Raw genomic sequence first — 16,548 nt, 5'->3', positions numbered from 1 at the left:
TCATGTATCAACCAAGGCTGTCCTTATCTTCCGTGTTAGGCCGGTTATTCTCAAGGAGTGGACTCTGCTCCTCACTCACGAGAAAATTGCTGGTCACCGGGATGCCCAGTCCCATGCTTTATGCAACCTAAATCAAAATTAATTGCAAACAAAACTCCCCCTGGGACCTGATGTATGTTGGAGGCACTCGTTGTTTCGAGCAAGCCATGGATTGATGTTTGTTGGTGGAGGGGGAGTATAAACTTTACCATTCTGTTTGGGAACCGCCTATAATGTGTTTAACATGGAAGATATCGCCATCTCTTAGTTGTTACGTTGACAATGAAAGTATACCGCTCAAAATACAATTTATCTCTATTACAAAACCGAGCTCTGGCACCTCTACAAATCCCTGCTTCCCTCTGCGAAGGGCCTATCCATTTACTTCTATGTTGAGTCATCACCCTCTTATTAAAAAGCACTAGCTGGAGAGCACAACTGTCATTTGCATTCATCACTATTAATTTACGTTGGGTGTGACTATGATTGGATCTCTTTTACCATGAATTACAATGTCTAGTCAGTCCTTGATCTTTAAAGGTGCTCTGCATTTATGTTTTGCGGTCTCGGAAAGGGCTAGCGAGATACCATCTTCTTATATCATATTATGATTGTTTTGAGGAAGTGTTGTCATCCGAGATTTATTATTATGGCTTGCTAGTTGATTATGCTATTGATATGAGTAATTATGAGACCTGAGAATTATTGCAAATGTGGTTAGTTATGATCTATGCTGAAAACTTGAATGTTGGCTTGACATAGTTACAACAACAAGAGCAAACAGAGTTTGTAAAAGTTTTTCTTTCTTTCTTTCAGTTTGTCAACTGAATTGCTTGAGGACAAGCAAGGGTTTAAGCTTGGGGGGGTTGATACGTCTCCGTCGTATCTACTTCTCCAAACACTTTTGCCCTTGTTTTGGAATCTAACTTGTATGATTTGAATGGAACTAACCCGGACTGACGCTATTTTCAGCAGAATTACCATGGTGTTATTTTATGTGCAGAAAACAAATATTCTCGGAATGACCTGAAACTCCACAGGAGGTCTTAGAAAAAATAATAAAAAATCCTCGCCAAATATGAAGACCAGGGGCCCACACCCTTCTCATGAGGGTGGGGGGCGCCTGATGAAGCTATGGACCTAGAGTAGGGTCATGGACCTGTCCTAACTGCCCTACCCAAGGACATCTCTAGAAGAAATCGCCTTTCGATCGACTTGAAGGTGTCCCACTCGACAGACTCGAAGACACTCGACCAAGAAGCAGACACTCAACCAAGAAGCAATCACTCGACCATGACCCAATGACTCGACGGCCAGGAGACCTAAAGGCACCCCGCACGCTAACGGTCGGTCATTAAGTAGCTTTTATGGTCATCATAGCACTTTATTACTAGCGTTACCAGTAACGCCCTGCCTTAATGTACATTGAACCCTTCGTAACGTGGGCTGGCCGGGGTCCTGGCGCACTCTATATAAGCCACCCCCTCCTCTGAGACGAGGGTTCGCACCTCTGTAACTCATACACACATAATCCAGTCGACCGTCTCCGGGCTCCGAGACGTAGGGTTTTTACTTCCTCCGAGAAGGGCCTGAACTCGTAAACCTTGCGTCCTTACAACCTCTCCATAGCTAAGACCTCGCCTCTCCATACTTACCCCCCTACATTACTGTCAGACTTAGAACCACGACAGTTGGCGCCCACCTTGGGGCAGGTGTTTTAGCGTTTTGTTGGAGGAGTTGCGATTTTTTCCAACCCGAATCATCATGGTTTTCGACGGAGTTTTGGTGGAGGGCCGCGAGATCCGTCTCGGCGCGCTCACGTTCATCGCCGATGACTCCGCCTGGCTTCAGGAGGCTCTGCTCGACGTGGACGCACTCCCTGTCCACGGGGCAACGCACTTTAGCGCATGCGTCCACGGCGTTCTCCTGCAGCAACCGTCGACCCCCTACCGGTCGGCTCCTGTGTTGTCCTCCCTCCCCGTTTCCCGCCGGTGCAAGCGCTCCGGTCGGTCAAGACTTCAGCGGTGGGTGAGACACGCGGTGGCCCGTCAGTCGGCCATCCCTCAAGTCGCGGCGATCGAGCCCGACGAATCCCTCTACGGCCTGTTCGACTGGCTCCGGAGAGACTGCATCCGAGTGCGACAGCAGCGATCCGGCGGCGGAGGTTCTGATGGTCGATGGACCGCCCAGTCCCCCCGGTTTTACCCGCACCGACGGAGGCGCAGGAGGAGGCAACCCGTCGCATCCCCACGAGGAGTATCTTCCCGAGCCTCTCACGTCGCTGCAGAGAGAAGAACTTCGCCGCTGGAACATGGATGCGCTGCACACTCCTATCGTTGGGGAAACCCCCAAGGCTCATGCCTTGGAGGACGCGCGCCTGGCAAACTTGGCCGAGCACACTCGACTGGAGAACCTCCAGCGAGCACTCGACGAGCGGGAGCGACAACGGGTTCCCGAATCCAGTCGACGTCAGCTCTTCCCGCCCCCGCAGGTATATCGGACTCCGATTCAGAATTTAGCAGCTGCGGCCCGTATAGCGGAGTCAATTCAGCCTTCCCAGTCGGAGGCTGGCAGAGGCTTGCTGCAGATCAGAGCGTTACTCCGGGCAGCAGGAGATCAGAATTCTGCTATTTCTCAGTCGCGGAACAGAATTCACAGCAGATCCGTTGCTGCGGACACAGTCCAGTCGGCTCACAGCCCGAGATCGCCCCCGAGGCGTGAGGGACGTGGAGACCGGCATGACCAGTATGGGAACCATGAGCAGTATGATCACCGAGTCGATCGTGACGGTCGACGTCGAGTGCCCACGCCTCCCCCGAGGAGCGGGTCGTATGTGCCTCGCCAGCAGGATGACAGGCGCCCTCATAGCGGTGGGCGAAGGATTCTAGTCGACCCTAGAGGGCCAGGCTTTGATGCGAGATCCATCCTCGTCCAAGGTCTGGTCGACAGGAACAGGGCTCACCGAGAAGGCCATGACAGAGATGCGCCAGCCAGCAGCAGAGTACATGTTTCAGGGCCAGAGTGCTTTAGTAGAGCCATCAGGGCAGCTGTGATTCCTCCCAATTTCAGGTTGGCGACTAGAGTTAGTAAGTTCACTGGCGAGTCCAAGCCCGATACTCGGCTTGAGGACTACCGAGTGGCCGTCCAGATTGGCGGCGGCAATGATGAAGTGGCCATGAAGCACCTGCTTCTCATGTTGGAGGGCTCGGCCAGAGCGTGGCTAAACCAGTTAGCACCCAGCAGCATTTACACCCGGGAAGATCTCTCCCGAGTGTTCGTCACCACATTTGAAGGCACGTGCAACCGACCGGCATGATTGACGGAACTGCGGTCCTGTGTGCAAAAGCCGAATGAAACCTTGAGGGATTACATCCAGAGATGGATCACGTTACATCACTCGGTGGAGAATGTGCCTGACCACCAAGCGGTTTGTGCCTTCAAGGAAGGCGTCAAGTACAGAGAACTGAATTTGAAATTCGGTCGAACCGGAGATATGTCCCTGAATCGGATGATGGAGATTGCCACCAAGTACGCTAACGGCAAAGATGAGGATCGACTCAGGAGTGGCAAGCTCAAGTCAGTCGCCCAAGAAACCGAGGCAATTCCAGTCGGAAACAGAAGCGGAAAGCCGAGCCAGTGGCTCCCGGGGAAGCCTTAGCTTTGGCCCAAGGAAAGTCTAAAGGGAAACCTAAAGGGCCCTGGAACCCCAAAAAGGTTGAAGACCAGGAGGGAAATGATGTGTTGGACTTACCGCGTCTCGTCCACACGAAGAAAGATGAAGAGGGTAATTTTATTTACCCGAAACATACCACTCGGCAGTGTCGACTCTTGATCCAGCAGTTCCAGGGCAAGCAGCCCAAGGGTAAGGAAAAGGAGTCAGACAAGGGCGAGGACAAAGAGGACAGTGATGACGGATACCCTCAAGTCAATTCCACCTTGATGATTTTTGCTGATGTTGAGAGCAAAAGTCGACTGAAAGTTATTAACCGAGAGGTGAATATGGTCGCTCCGGCGACGCCTAGTTACCTGAAATGGTCTCAGACTGCCATAACATTCGACCAGTCCGACCACCCAACGCACATCGCCACCCCTAGGAGGCAAGCTTTGGTGGTCGACCCAGTTGTTGAAGGCACTCGACTGACCAAGGTTCTGATGGATGGTGGCAGTGGTTTGAACATATTATACGCTGAGACGTTGAAGGGGATGGGAATTCCGATGTCCAGACTCAGTGCCAGCAACATGAGCTTCCATGGAGTCATTCCTGGGAAGAAGGCTGAATCACTCGACCAGATTGCTCTTGATGTGGTTTTCGGTGATTTCAAGAATTACCACAAAGAAAAAATTAACATTTGAAGTTGTAGACTTCCAGAGTGCCTATCACGCTATCTTGGGCAGGCCGGCTTATGCATGCTTCATGGCCCGACCATGTTACATGTATCTCAAACTGAAGATGCCTGGCCCCAAAGGTGTGATCACCATTACGGGTAATCGGAAGAAAGCGGAAGAATGTTTTCAGAAGGGTTCGAAGATCGCCGACGCACAGATGGCAGTGGTGGAGTTGCAGGAATTCCAGAAGACTGCAGACCCGAGTGATCTGTTGCGAGCCAAGAAGCCCGCTACAGAGTCAGCTTTCCAGTCGACTAGCGACACGAAGACAGCTCACATCCGCCCGACAGACCCCAGCGCTGCCCCGACTCATATCTCGACAACACTCGACCCCAAATAGGAAGAAGCGCTCATCTAGTTCCTCCGTGAGAACTGGGACATCTTCGCATGGAAGCCTTCTGACATGCTAGGTATTCCCAGGGAGCTGGCTGAGCATCGCCTGAGAGTCGACTCAAAAGTGAAACCTGTCAAGGAACATCTTCGACGGTCCGCCGTCCAAAAGAGAAAAGCTATTGGCGAAGAGGTGGCTCGGCTCTTAGCAGTGGAGTTCATCCAAGAAATCTACCACTCCGAGTGGCTTGCCAACGTTGTCATGGTCCCCAAGAAGGACAAGTCACTTCGCATGTGCATTGACTTTAAACATATCAATCGGGCCTGCCCGAAAGATCATTTTCCTCTCCCCCGCATCGACCAGATAGTCGACTCAATTGCGGGATGTGAGCAACTGTCTTTCTTAGACGCCTATTCCGGGTACCATCAGATCCGTTTGTATGGACCTGACGAGATCAAGACAGCTTTCATCACTCCATTCGGGTGCTTCTGTTATGTTACCATGCTGTTCGGCCTCAAGAATGCCGGAGCCACATTCATGAGGATGATTCAGAAGTGTTTACTCACTCAAATCAGTCAGAACATGGAAGCATACATGGATGATATTGTGGTCAAGTCATGGAAGGGTTCCGACCTGCTGACTGACCTTGCTGAAACCTTTGCCAACCTCAGGAGGTATGATATCAAGCTTAATCCATCAAAGTGTACATTCGGAGTCCCTGGCGGAAAGTTACTCGGCTTTCTCGTTTCTGAACGAGGAATCGACGCCAATCCAGAAAAAGTTGGCACTATACTCCGAATGAAAATCCCTGTGCGAGTGCACGACGTACAGAAGCTTACTGGTTGTTTGGCCGCCCTAAGTCGATTCATATCTCGTCTCGGTGAAAAGGCATTACCTCTTTACCGATTGATGAAGAAGTCCGACAAGTTCGAGTGGACTCCCGAAGCGGATGCAGCATTTGCAGAGCTCAAAGCTCTGCTCTCCACCCAGCCAGTGCTTGCTGCCCCTATCAGCAAAGAGCCTTTGCTGCTTTACATTGCAGCCACAGGACAAGTCGTCAGTACGGTACTTACGGTCGAGCGGGAAGAAGAAGGGAAAACCTTCAAAGTTCAGCGCCTAGTATATTATATTTTTGAAGTCTTGACCCCATCGAAGCAAAGATATCCTCACTATCAGAAGCTTGTATATGGGATTTATATGACCACCAAGGAAGTTGCTCACTACTTCTCTGATCATTCCATTACAGTCATCAGCGACGCTCCATTATCAGAGATCCTGCATACCAGGGATGCAACTGGTCGAGTGGCAAAATGGGCGATTGAACTCCTTCCCCTTGATATCAAGTTCGAGGCAAAGAAAGCTATCAAGTCCCAAGCAATCGCAGATTTCGTCGCCGAGTGGATTGAACAGCAGCTGCCGACTCAGATTCACTCGGAGCATTGGACTGTGTTTTTTGACGGCTCCAAGATGCTGAGTGGTTCCGGCGTCGGAGTGGTGTTGGTCTCCCCCAGAGGAGATAAACTCAGATATGTTCTTCAAATCCATTTTGATTCCTCCAATAACGAGGCAGAATATGAAGCACTTTTATATGGGTTGCGCATGGCCATCTCACTCAGCGTCCGTCGCCTCATGGTCTATGGTGACTCAGATTTGGTGGTTAATCAGGTGATGAAGGAGTGGGATGTCATAAGTCCAGCCATGACTGGTTATTGCAATGCAGTGAGAAAGCTGGAGAAGAAATTCCAGGGGTTAGAGCTTCATCACATACCCCAACTGAAAAATCAAGCAGCTGATGATTTGGCAAAAATAGGTTCCAAAAGAGAAGCCATTCCCAGCAATGTGTTTTTGGAGCACATCCACACACCATCAGTCCAGGAGGATCCCTTCACGGAAGAGGCCCCGCAGCCAAAAAGCACCACAGATCCGACTGAAGTTAAAGTTCCAGCTGTGGTTGATCTGATAATGGAAGTGCTGGTTACCACTCCCGTCTGGACAGAACCGTACATCAGGTACATCCTAAGGAAAGAACTCCCAGAAGACGAGGAAGAGGCTCGACAGATCGTCCGTCGATCCAAGGACTTTATAGTCATAAAGGGACAGTTGTATAGGGAAAGCGCGACTGGAGTCGGCCAGAAGCGTATCACACCAGAAGAAGGTCAGATGATCCTTAATGATATCCACTCGGGGACCTGTGGTCATCTTGCGTCCTCTCGGACCATTGTGGCTAAAGCATACCGAGCGGGGTTCTACTGGCCAAGGGCCAATGAGATGTGTCGGTGTCAAAACCGTCGGATCTCGGGTAGGGTGTCCCGAACTGTGCGTCTAGGCCGGATGGTAACAGGAGACAGGGGACACTTTGTTTTACCCATGTTCGGGCCCGCTCGATGGAGGTAATACCCTACTCCTGCTTGATTAATATTGATGATATGGGTAGTACAAGAGTAGATCTACCACGAGATCAAGGAGGCTAAACCCTAGAAGCTAGCCTATGGTATGATTGTTGTGTATGGAGTTGATTGCCTACGGACTACAACCCTCCGGTTTATATAGACACCAGATAGGGTTAGGGTTACACAGAGTCGGTTACAATGGTAGGAGATCTTGAATATCCGCATCGCCAAGCTTGCCTTCCACGCCAAGGAAAGTCCCATCCGGACACGGGACGAAGTCTTCAATCCTGTATCTTCATAGTCCAGGAGTCCGGCTGAAGGTATAGTCCGGCTACCCGAACACCCCCTAATCCAGGACTCCCTCAGTAGCCCCTGAACCAGGCTTCAATGACGACGAGTCCGGCGCGCAAATTGTCTTCGGCATTGCAAGGTGGGTTCCTCCTCCAAATCCTTCGTAGAAGATTGTAAACACCAAGAGTAGTGTCCGGTTCTGCAAAATAAGCTTCCACATATTGCCATAGAGAGAATAATATTAACACAAATCAAATCTGCTGACGTATTCCGCAGTGTGCTATCACACTACGGCCAAGTCCTTTACTCGAATCGTTTTTGCTTTTCCACCTCAGCATGTTCGGTGAGGCGGTTTCCTTGGCACGTCTTGTCAAAGCAGAGATCGTGTGCCCCTTTTACGGGACTCTCATCAATACGGGCGTGGGTAACCCTAACCGCGCCATTTACCATGGCGCTTGGGAGGAAAGCGAGTTTTATTAGGCAGGTGGGGACGCACAACCGCATCCGCCCATATAAGGGGATAAGGATCCACCTTTTTACCTACGCCTTCTTCCTCCTTTGCCTATCCATCTCCTGCGCACTCGAGCTCCAGCGCCCAAGCCCGCACTTCCCACCTCAACCTTCTCCAGCGATGTCCGGAGCGGGAGGCAAGTGGAAGGTCTCCTCCGTCGTGGAGGGCGACGTCAAAAAGCTTAGGAAGGCCGGATACTTGTCCAAAGACATCGCACACCGGCTTCCCGAGGAGGGGCAACTTGTCCCCACCCCAAGGCCCCATGAGAGGGTAGTATTCCTTCCCCACTTCCTCCACGGACTGGGTTTTCCACTTCACCCATTCGTCCGGGGGCTCATGTTCTACTACGGCCTGGATTTTCACGATCTGGCCCCGAACTTCATCCTCAACATCTCGACGTTTATCGTCGTGTGCGAGGCTTTCCTCCGTGTCCGCCCCCATTTTGGCCTCTGGCTCAAGACCTTCAACGTCAAGCCCAAGGTGGTGCGCGGCAACCAGGCGGAGTGCGGAGGCGCCATGGCGGGCAAGATTGCCAACGTCCTGTGGTTCGAGGGCTCCTTCATAGAGACCCTAAAGGGGTGGCAAGCCGGGTGGTTTTACATCACCGAGCCACGCGATCCGAAATGGATCGCAGCCCCCGAGTTCCGATCCGGACCCCCCACGCGGCTCATGTCCTAGAAAGAGACGGGCCTATCGTGGGGTAACGAGAAAGAGGTGACCAGACTGAAGACATGCATCCAGTCCCTGGTAAATAAGTTAATCAGGCTTGTAAATGTAGTCCAGGTCATGCTCGTTCGCCGAATCCTCCCGAGTCAACAACGGGACTTTACTTTGTGGGAGTTCGACCCGGCACAGCACCGAACCCTTAACAGGCTCTTCGACACGATGTATGAAGACGTCTGGAAGGCGCTAATCAAAGGTGCAGAGGCTCCCGCATCCGCTTCCGAGGACCGCGGATACAGCTCGCAGCATCACACTAGCGAGGTAAGCCATTTTCACCTTTTACAAGATGTTCGGCTTTTTTCATAGTTTAACTCTATGCGGGATCTAAACTCCCTTACCTTTGACAGGCGTGGCGAGCGGTATCCGGACCGATTAACTGCCTGGCTCCGCTGCCCGAAGACCCAGCCCCGGCTCTACTAGTGAAGCTGCTGGCTCCGGCGCCTTATGTGGTGCCGGAAAAGAAGGCCAAGAAGAAGAAGACCACGGGGACTCGAAAGAGCACCCACAATGTGGTGTTGTCGGACTCGTCATTCGATGAGTCCGAGACGCCCTCCTCCCGTGAAAACGAGGAGGAAGAAGAAGGCTCTCCCCCCCAGCGGGGCGAGGAAAGAAAAGGAAGGCCGCCCCAAGGGGGAAGGCCGAGGGGTCCAAGAAGAGGAAAACCCCTCCGCTGGACTACGCCCCCGACACCGACGAGGACGAAGAGGAGTGGCCGGACAGAGCCAGGCGTCCGGCGAAATCGTAAGTGTTCGGATACCAGAGTAACTCATGATATTCCTTTTGTTGCACAACTTTCCCTAATGTCGAATATAATCATGCAGCCCGCCCCGGGCCGAACTCAACGAGTCGTCGAGCGGCTCCCTGGCTTCATCGGACGTGAACTCAGTTCCGCCCGTTGTCTCCCCTCGTACTGCGGATGACGCCGAAGTGGCATCGCAACGAGCTCCGGGGCAGGAGGAGGTGGTCCTGGAGGAGCCGCAAGGCGACCTCCCGGACTCCAGGAGTAAAGGGGACAAGACCCCCCAGGGCTCCAAGTCCGTCTTTATGCCGGACACCGCGCCGGAATCTTCAACAGTTCCGGACTGCGGTAGGCAAACTCCTTCCAAGAGGAGCAAGTCTTCTGAGCCGGCAGCCTCCGTCCAACCGGAGGCGCCGGACAATCTGCTGGAGGTGCTTGAAGGCGCCTCCATCGACGAGGAGCACCGTACTATTATGAGTACGGTGATCCAGAAGGTTCAGTCCGCCAAGAGCGGACTGACTGAAGTTTGCGCTAGCCTTCTAACAGGCTTCGAGGTAAGTAAAAATATGTAAAAATATTACTGCATAGACAGTAGCCCCTGATGCTCTGTTTGGCGTTCGGAAAGAAAAGCTGAATAGAGGATCTAGTAAATTTCGCAGGAGTGTAACAAAAAGAGTCAATATGCATATGCAGGCTTCGCTGCTATCCACCGCCGCACTGACTGCGGAGGTGGGTGTCCTGAAGCAGGACCTCGAGTGGACCGAGCAAGAAGTCGGCCTTGCCAAGCGGCAGCTCAAGGAGAAAGAAGGTAAGAAATACCTTACAGAAAAAGGTTCCTATAGAGAGGCGTGATTGCAAAAAATAACAGGATTGTACTGCTTATTGTAGGGGCCACGACTGAGGTGGCGACCCTCAAGCAGGCGCTATCTGAGGCCGAAAAGTAAACGGCTGCGGAGCGCACCGAGCGAGAGAAACTTGGGGCTCAGGTCGGCGAGGTGCAGCAAGAGCTTCAGGCTCTCATGAAAAAACATGAGAGTTTGGAGCTTGAGTCAAAGACCGAAGCGTCCGAGCTCGCGACGGCCCTTGAGACTGCCAAGTCTGCCAAGGCCGAAGCCCAAAAGGCCCTCCAAGAGTTGGAGGAGGTGAAAAAGATGGCAGCGGGTAAGGCATTCTTCATGCAAAGCAGAAATATAAAAGTAAACTACTTGTTACTTACCCGAATCCGGAGCTCTCCAGGGGCATTCGCAGATCTTCCCTGCAGCGTATCCGACACCGCCGCATTCTACCGAGCTGAAGAGGGCAGCTCGACGGAGAAGGTGTTCTGGTCTCAGTATGCTGAGGCCGGACACCCTGTGCCCTTGAGCGACCAGCTGAAACAGCTAGTCGAACTCCACAAGGCGGCCGAACAGGCCATGAAGGGCTTCATAGTTCGGCTGTGGCCCGGAGAGGCCCTACCTGGGAGCTACTTCGGGCTGGTGCGGTGGATAGTGGAGGCCTGTCCAAGGCTCGAGGTTATCAAGCGCTCCATCTGCATCGAAGGTGCCCGTAGGGCCCTTGCCCGTGCAAAGGTGCACTAGGGTAAGCTGGACGGTGAGAGGCTTGTGAGGGATGGGCCGCCGCCGGGGAAGGAGCATCGCAACCCCGAGAACTATTATAAGGATGTTCTTGCAGGTGCCCGCCTTGTGGCGGATGAATGCACCAAGGATGTAATTTTTGAATGAACTTGCTCGTGTTTATCCTGTGCGCGGAAAACTTGTTCATATGCGCTAAGCAATGCTTATTGAATTTAAAATATTATTTTCTGTGCGGCCGTTTATCAAAAATTGAGAGATGGCCAGTCGTCGGCTTCTGCCTCCATGCCACTAGTGCTGGGGTGTTCGGTGATAAACCCGTGCGCTCTTTTTCCCATGTTTGGGTCCTTCGAGGGAGGCGCTCAGCACGACGAACCAGGCAATCCGACTATAATGCTTGAACACTCTCACTTAGCCATAGAACTTCATAATTTTAAATTTCAGCGAAGCCCCTAGTTCGAAAGACCGAGTTTGGGGCGCTATCCACGCCTTGGCTGGGGTTATCTAGCTCCTCGCTCGAAGCGGCATAAGTCTTTAGGGACTCAAAAAAACCTCTCGAACAGCGACCGGTCTCTCGCCTCATCATGACAGTCAATTTTAGCTTTCTCCACTGAGGTGCTTAACCCAGCTCAACCGGGGCACAATCGCAGTGGTTCTCCTAGTGCTACCTTAGCCGATAGAGCGGAACGTAAGGCACCAAAACATAGGAGCCGGGCAAACCCAACTATTGACCCAAATCATGATTTGGAGCCGATGCATATAGTGCTATAAGTTCAGGGTGCCGCACTTGTGGAAGTGTACGGACTTCTCATACCATATTAAAGGGTACTGAAGCCCCTGGCGTACGTGCCGTACCACAGTGTACGGGTGCAACATGTCATTAATGAACATATATAAAAGAGATTATAATGCAAAAAATAGACAAAAAGCTATGCATTGTTTATAGAGAGGCTATTTATCAAAGCCGAACGATACAAATAGTGCAGTAAGCGAAAGATATTGGACTATTCAGTATGTCCTGACCAGGGGCAGGCCGCGGAATTGTATTTAAAACAGGTATACCGCTCATAACAGAGACCACCCGGGAGTTCCATAATGCGGCATGGCTTGTCTGCCTCCCTGGATCTTGCATCGTTTGTGCGGTAGTCTAATTGCCGAACAGGTCGTCCGAAGTATGGAGGCTTGAAAGTAAGAAAAAATAAAAAAAAGAATCCGGCAGCCCCTAGTATGTTTTAAGCCGTATTTTGGGTGTGCCGTTATTGTGCCCCTTCCCCTGTGCCCATGGTATTTCCAGGGCGTAGTTATGTACGCGAGGTACTGGTTTCGCTATGTTGCGAAAGCTGGGGTTGGGGCCGCATTGCTACGCTTGCTCAGAGCGTGCCAGGCGGTCCTGCTGTGGATTACTCCGGGCGTGCTTGGCAGTGTCTGGCTTTTTAATGGCTGGACTGGAGAATTGCCCGAGAAGGCTACTTTGTACCTCCGCTGCGAGAGCCGCCGTATGCTCCTCCGTACGGAGGGAGCGTTCGGTGTTTCCATTAACCGTAATTACTCCTCGAGGGCCTGGCATCTTGAGCTTGAGATATGCATAGTGCGGCACCGCATTGAACTTTGCTAATGCGGTTCGTCCGAGCAGGGCGTGATAGCCACTGCGAAACGGGACTATATCGAAGATTAACTCTTCGCTTCGGAAATTGTCCGGGGATCCGAAGACCACATCAAGTGTTACTGAGCCTGTACAGTTGGCTTCTACACCTGGTATGACGCCTTTAAAGGTCATTCTTGTGGGCTTAATCCTTGAGGGATCTATGCCCATTTTCCGCACTGTATCCTGATAAAGCAGGTTCAGGCTACTGCCGCCGTCCATGAGGACTCTTGTGAGGTGAAATCCGTCGATAATTGGGTCGAGAACCAATGCAGCGAAGCCGCCATGACGAATGCTAGTGGGATGGTCCCTTCGATCAAAAGTGATCGGGTAGGAGGACCATGGGTTGAACTTTGGGGCGACGGGCTCCATCGCGTATACGTCCCGTAGCGCACGCTTCCGCTCCCGCTTGGGAATGTGGGTTGCGTATATCATGTTCACCGTCCGCACTTGTGGGGGAAACCCCTTCTGTCCATTGTTGTTCGGTGGCTTGGGCTCCTCGTCGTCGCTGTGCAGCCCCTTGTCTCTGTTTTCGGCCCTTAACTTGCCTGCCTACTTGAACACCCAACAATCCCTATTAGTGTGATTGGCTGGCCTTTCGGTGGTGCCATGTATATGGCACAAGCGATCGAGTATTCGGTCCAAACTGTACGGGCCCTGAGTATTCTTTTTGTATGGCTTTTTCCGCTGACCGGATTTATAGCCTTTGAATCCGGCATTGACTGTCGTGTCTTCATTGCTGTCGCTGTTGACGCGGCGTTTTTGCTTATTCCGACGTGTCCTGCCACTTTTGTCCTTGGTATCCAAATTACCAGGGTTCTTTGATAAGTTGTTGCTGCAAGCTAGCCAGCTGTCTTCTCCCGTGCAAAAGCGGGTCATGAGTGTCGTGAGGGCTGCCATGGATTTCGGCTTTTCCTGTCCCAGGTGCCGGCAAGCCATTTGTTGCGGATGTTATGCTTGAAGGCTGCTAGGGCCTCTGCGTCCGGACAGTCGACTATCTGGTTTTTCTTTGTTAGGAACCGTGTCCAGAATTGTCTGGCCGATTCTTCTGGCTGCTGAATTATGTGGCTTAAGTCATCGGCATCCGGCGGTCGCACATAAGTGCCCTGGAAGTTGTCGAGGAATGCGGCTTCCAGGTCCTCCCAAGAACCGATTGAGTCTGCTGGCAAGCTGTTAAGCCAATGCCGGGCCGGTCCTTTAAGTTTGAGCGGGAGGTACTTGATGGCGTGTAGATCATCGCCGCATGCCATGTGGATGTGAAGGAGATAATCCTCTATCCATACCGCCGGGTCTGTTGTGCCATCGTATGATTCGATGTTTACGGGTTTGAAACCCTCTGGGATTTTATGCTCCATTACTTCATCGTGAAGCATAGCGGGTGTGCGGCGCCTCTGTACTGGGCTATATCACGACGCAGCTCGGAAGAGCTATGTCTGTTGTATTCGGCCCGACCGGATTTGTTGTATCCGGAGTGAAGATCATTGTCACATGCCGTAGGGCACTTGCGTGATCCATAGATCTGGCTCCTTGGAGTCATGGGCCATGCGGAGTGCGGGGCTGGAGTTCGGCTCAATCGCCTCTGAGATCACAGCCCCTGAGGCAACGTCCAACCGCTGATCCTCGATCGGTGCAGTGGGCTCCAAATCAATGGTCGGAACCAATGCGTGTGCGGCCTCCAAGGCGCTATTCGGTGGCACAGCTATATCATGCCCATCGAGACAGTGCGGCACGCTTGGCCGTGTAGTTTAGGCTTCCAAACCTGACCGGATGGCCAGGGGCGTAGCTTTCGATCTGCTCAAGGTGGCCAAGCAAATTGGCCCGCAGTGTGAAGCCGCCGAAGACAAAGATCTGTCCGGGGAGAAAAGTCTCACCCTGGACTGCATTGTTGTTGATGATTGAAGGAGCCATCGGGCCTAAAAGCGATGACACAGAGGAACTCTCAATGAAAGCACCAATGTCGGTGTCAAAACCGGTGGATCTCGGGTAGGGGGTCCCGAACTGTGCGTCTAGGCTGGATGGTAACAGGAGACAGGGGACACTTTGTTTTACCCAGGTTCGGGCCCTCTCGATGGAGGTAATACCCTACTCCTGCTTGATTAATATTGATGATATGGGTAGTACAAGAGTAGATCTACCATGAGATCAATGAGGCTAAACCCTAGAAGCTAGCCTATGGTATGATTGTTGTGTATGGAGTTGATTGCCTACGGACTACAACCCTCCGATTTATATAGACACCGGATAGGGTTAGGGTTACACAGAGTCGATTACAATGGTAGGAGATCTTGAATATCCGCATCGCCAAGCTTGCCTTCAACGCCAAGGAAAGTCCCATCCAGACATGGGACGAAGTCTTCAATCCTGTATCTTCATAGTCCAGGAGTCCGGCTGAAGGTATAGTCCGGCTACCCGAACACCCCCTAATCCAGGACTCCCTCAAGATGGCTAAAGAGATAGTCGACAAATGTGAAGGATGTCAGTATTAATCCAATATGCCGCACAAGCCCGCGTCAGCCCTGAAAACCATTCCACTCGTCTGGCCCTTCGCTGTTTGGGGGCTGGACATGGTTGGGCCACTGAGAACAGGCAGTTGCGGCTTCACTCATGTGCTGGTAGCAGTCGACAAGTTCACCAAATGGATTGAAGCCAAGCCTATCAAGAATCTCGATGCTTGCACCACTATCAGTTTCATCAGAGAGTTGATATTCAGATATGGAGTTCCGCACAGTATCATCACGGACAATGGGTCAAACTTCGATTCCGACGAGTTCAGGGCCTTTTGCGCCTCTCAGGGCACCCGGGTCGACTATGCTTCGGTCGGTCACTCCCAGTCGAATGGACAAGCAGAAAGGGCAAATGGCCTAATTCTCAAAGTACTAAAACCCCGGTTGATGCGCGATCTCAAGCACGCAGCAGGTGCATGGGTCGACGAGCTCCCACCAGTCCTTTGGGGATTGAGGACAACCCTGAATCGATCGACCGGAAGAACCCCATTCTTTCTGTTCTACGGAGCCGAGGCAGTCTTACCGAGTGACCTGCTTCACAATGCTCCCAGAGTCGAGCTCTACTCAGAAGATGAAGCAGAACAAGCCCGACAGGATGCAGTCGACCTCCTAGAAGAAGAAAGAGAAATGGACCTAATCCGATCAACCATCTATCAGCAAGACTTGCGTTGATTCCATGCCAGAAACTGAAGAGCCAAGCCTTCCAAGAAGGAGACTTAGTCCTTCGAGTGGATCAGCAGAAACCACACAAGCTTGCTCCTACTTGGGAAGGCCCCTTCATAGTCACCAGAGTCCTCCACAATGGAGCATACCACCTCTACAATGTCGATCGCCAGATTGATGAGCCATGAGCCTGGAACGCGGAGCTACTCCGCCCCTTTTATACTTGAATTCTCACTCGGATGAGATGTAATAAGAAAAACTCCTGTAGTTTATTTATCAAAGACAAGAGCGTTATAATTTTCCCAGTGATTATTATTGTTTTTGTTTGCGTAAGAAATCCCCCAGCGGGTGGCTTAGCTGCGAATCCGCTTCGCCTAAGTTTGAAAAATCCTACCGAGTGGAGAGCAATCCTCCCACTCAGAGGCTTAGCTGCGAATCCGCTTCGCCTAAGTTTGAAAAGTCCTACCGAGTGGAGAGCAATCCTCCCACTCGGAGGCTTAGCTGCGAATCCGTTTTGCCTAAGTTTGAAAAATCCTACCGAGTGGAGAGCAACCCTCCTGCTCGGGGGCTTAGCTGCAGTCCAGTACTCGCCTAAGTTCCCTCACTTGAGGATTTAGCTGCAGTCAGGCACTCGCCTAAGTTTGAAAAAAATCCTACTGAGTGGAGACCAATCCTCCCACTCGGGGGCTTAGCTGCAGTCCAGTACTCGCCTAAGTTCCCTCACTTGAGGACTTAGCTGCAGTCAGGCACTCGCCTAA

The sequence above is a fragment of the Triticum dicoccoides genome, chromosome 6A (assembly GCF_002162155.2).
Source record: "Triticum dicoccoides isolate Atlit2015 ecotype Zavitan chromosome 6A, WEW_v2.0, whole genome shotgun sequence".
NCBI classification, from domain to species: Eukaryota; Viridiplantae; Streptophyta; class Magnoliopsida; order Poales; family Poaceae; genus Triticum; species Triticum dicoccoides.
This window is presented reverse-complemented; position numbering follows the sequence as displayed.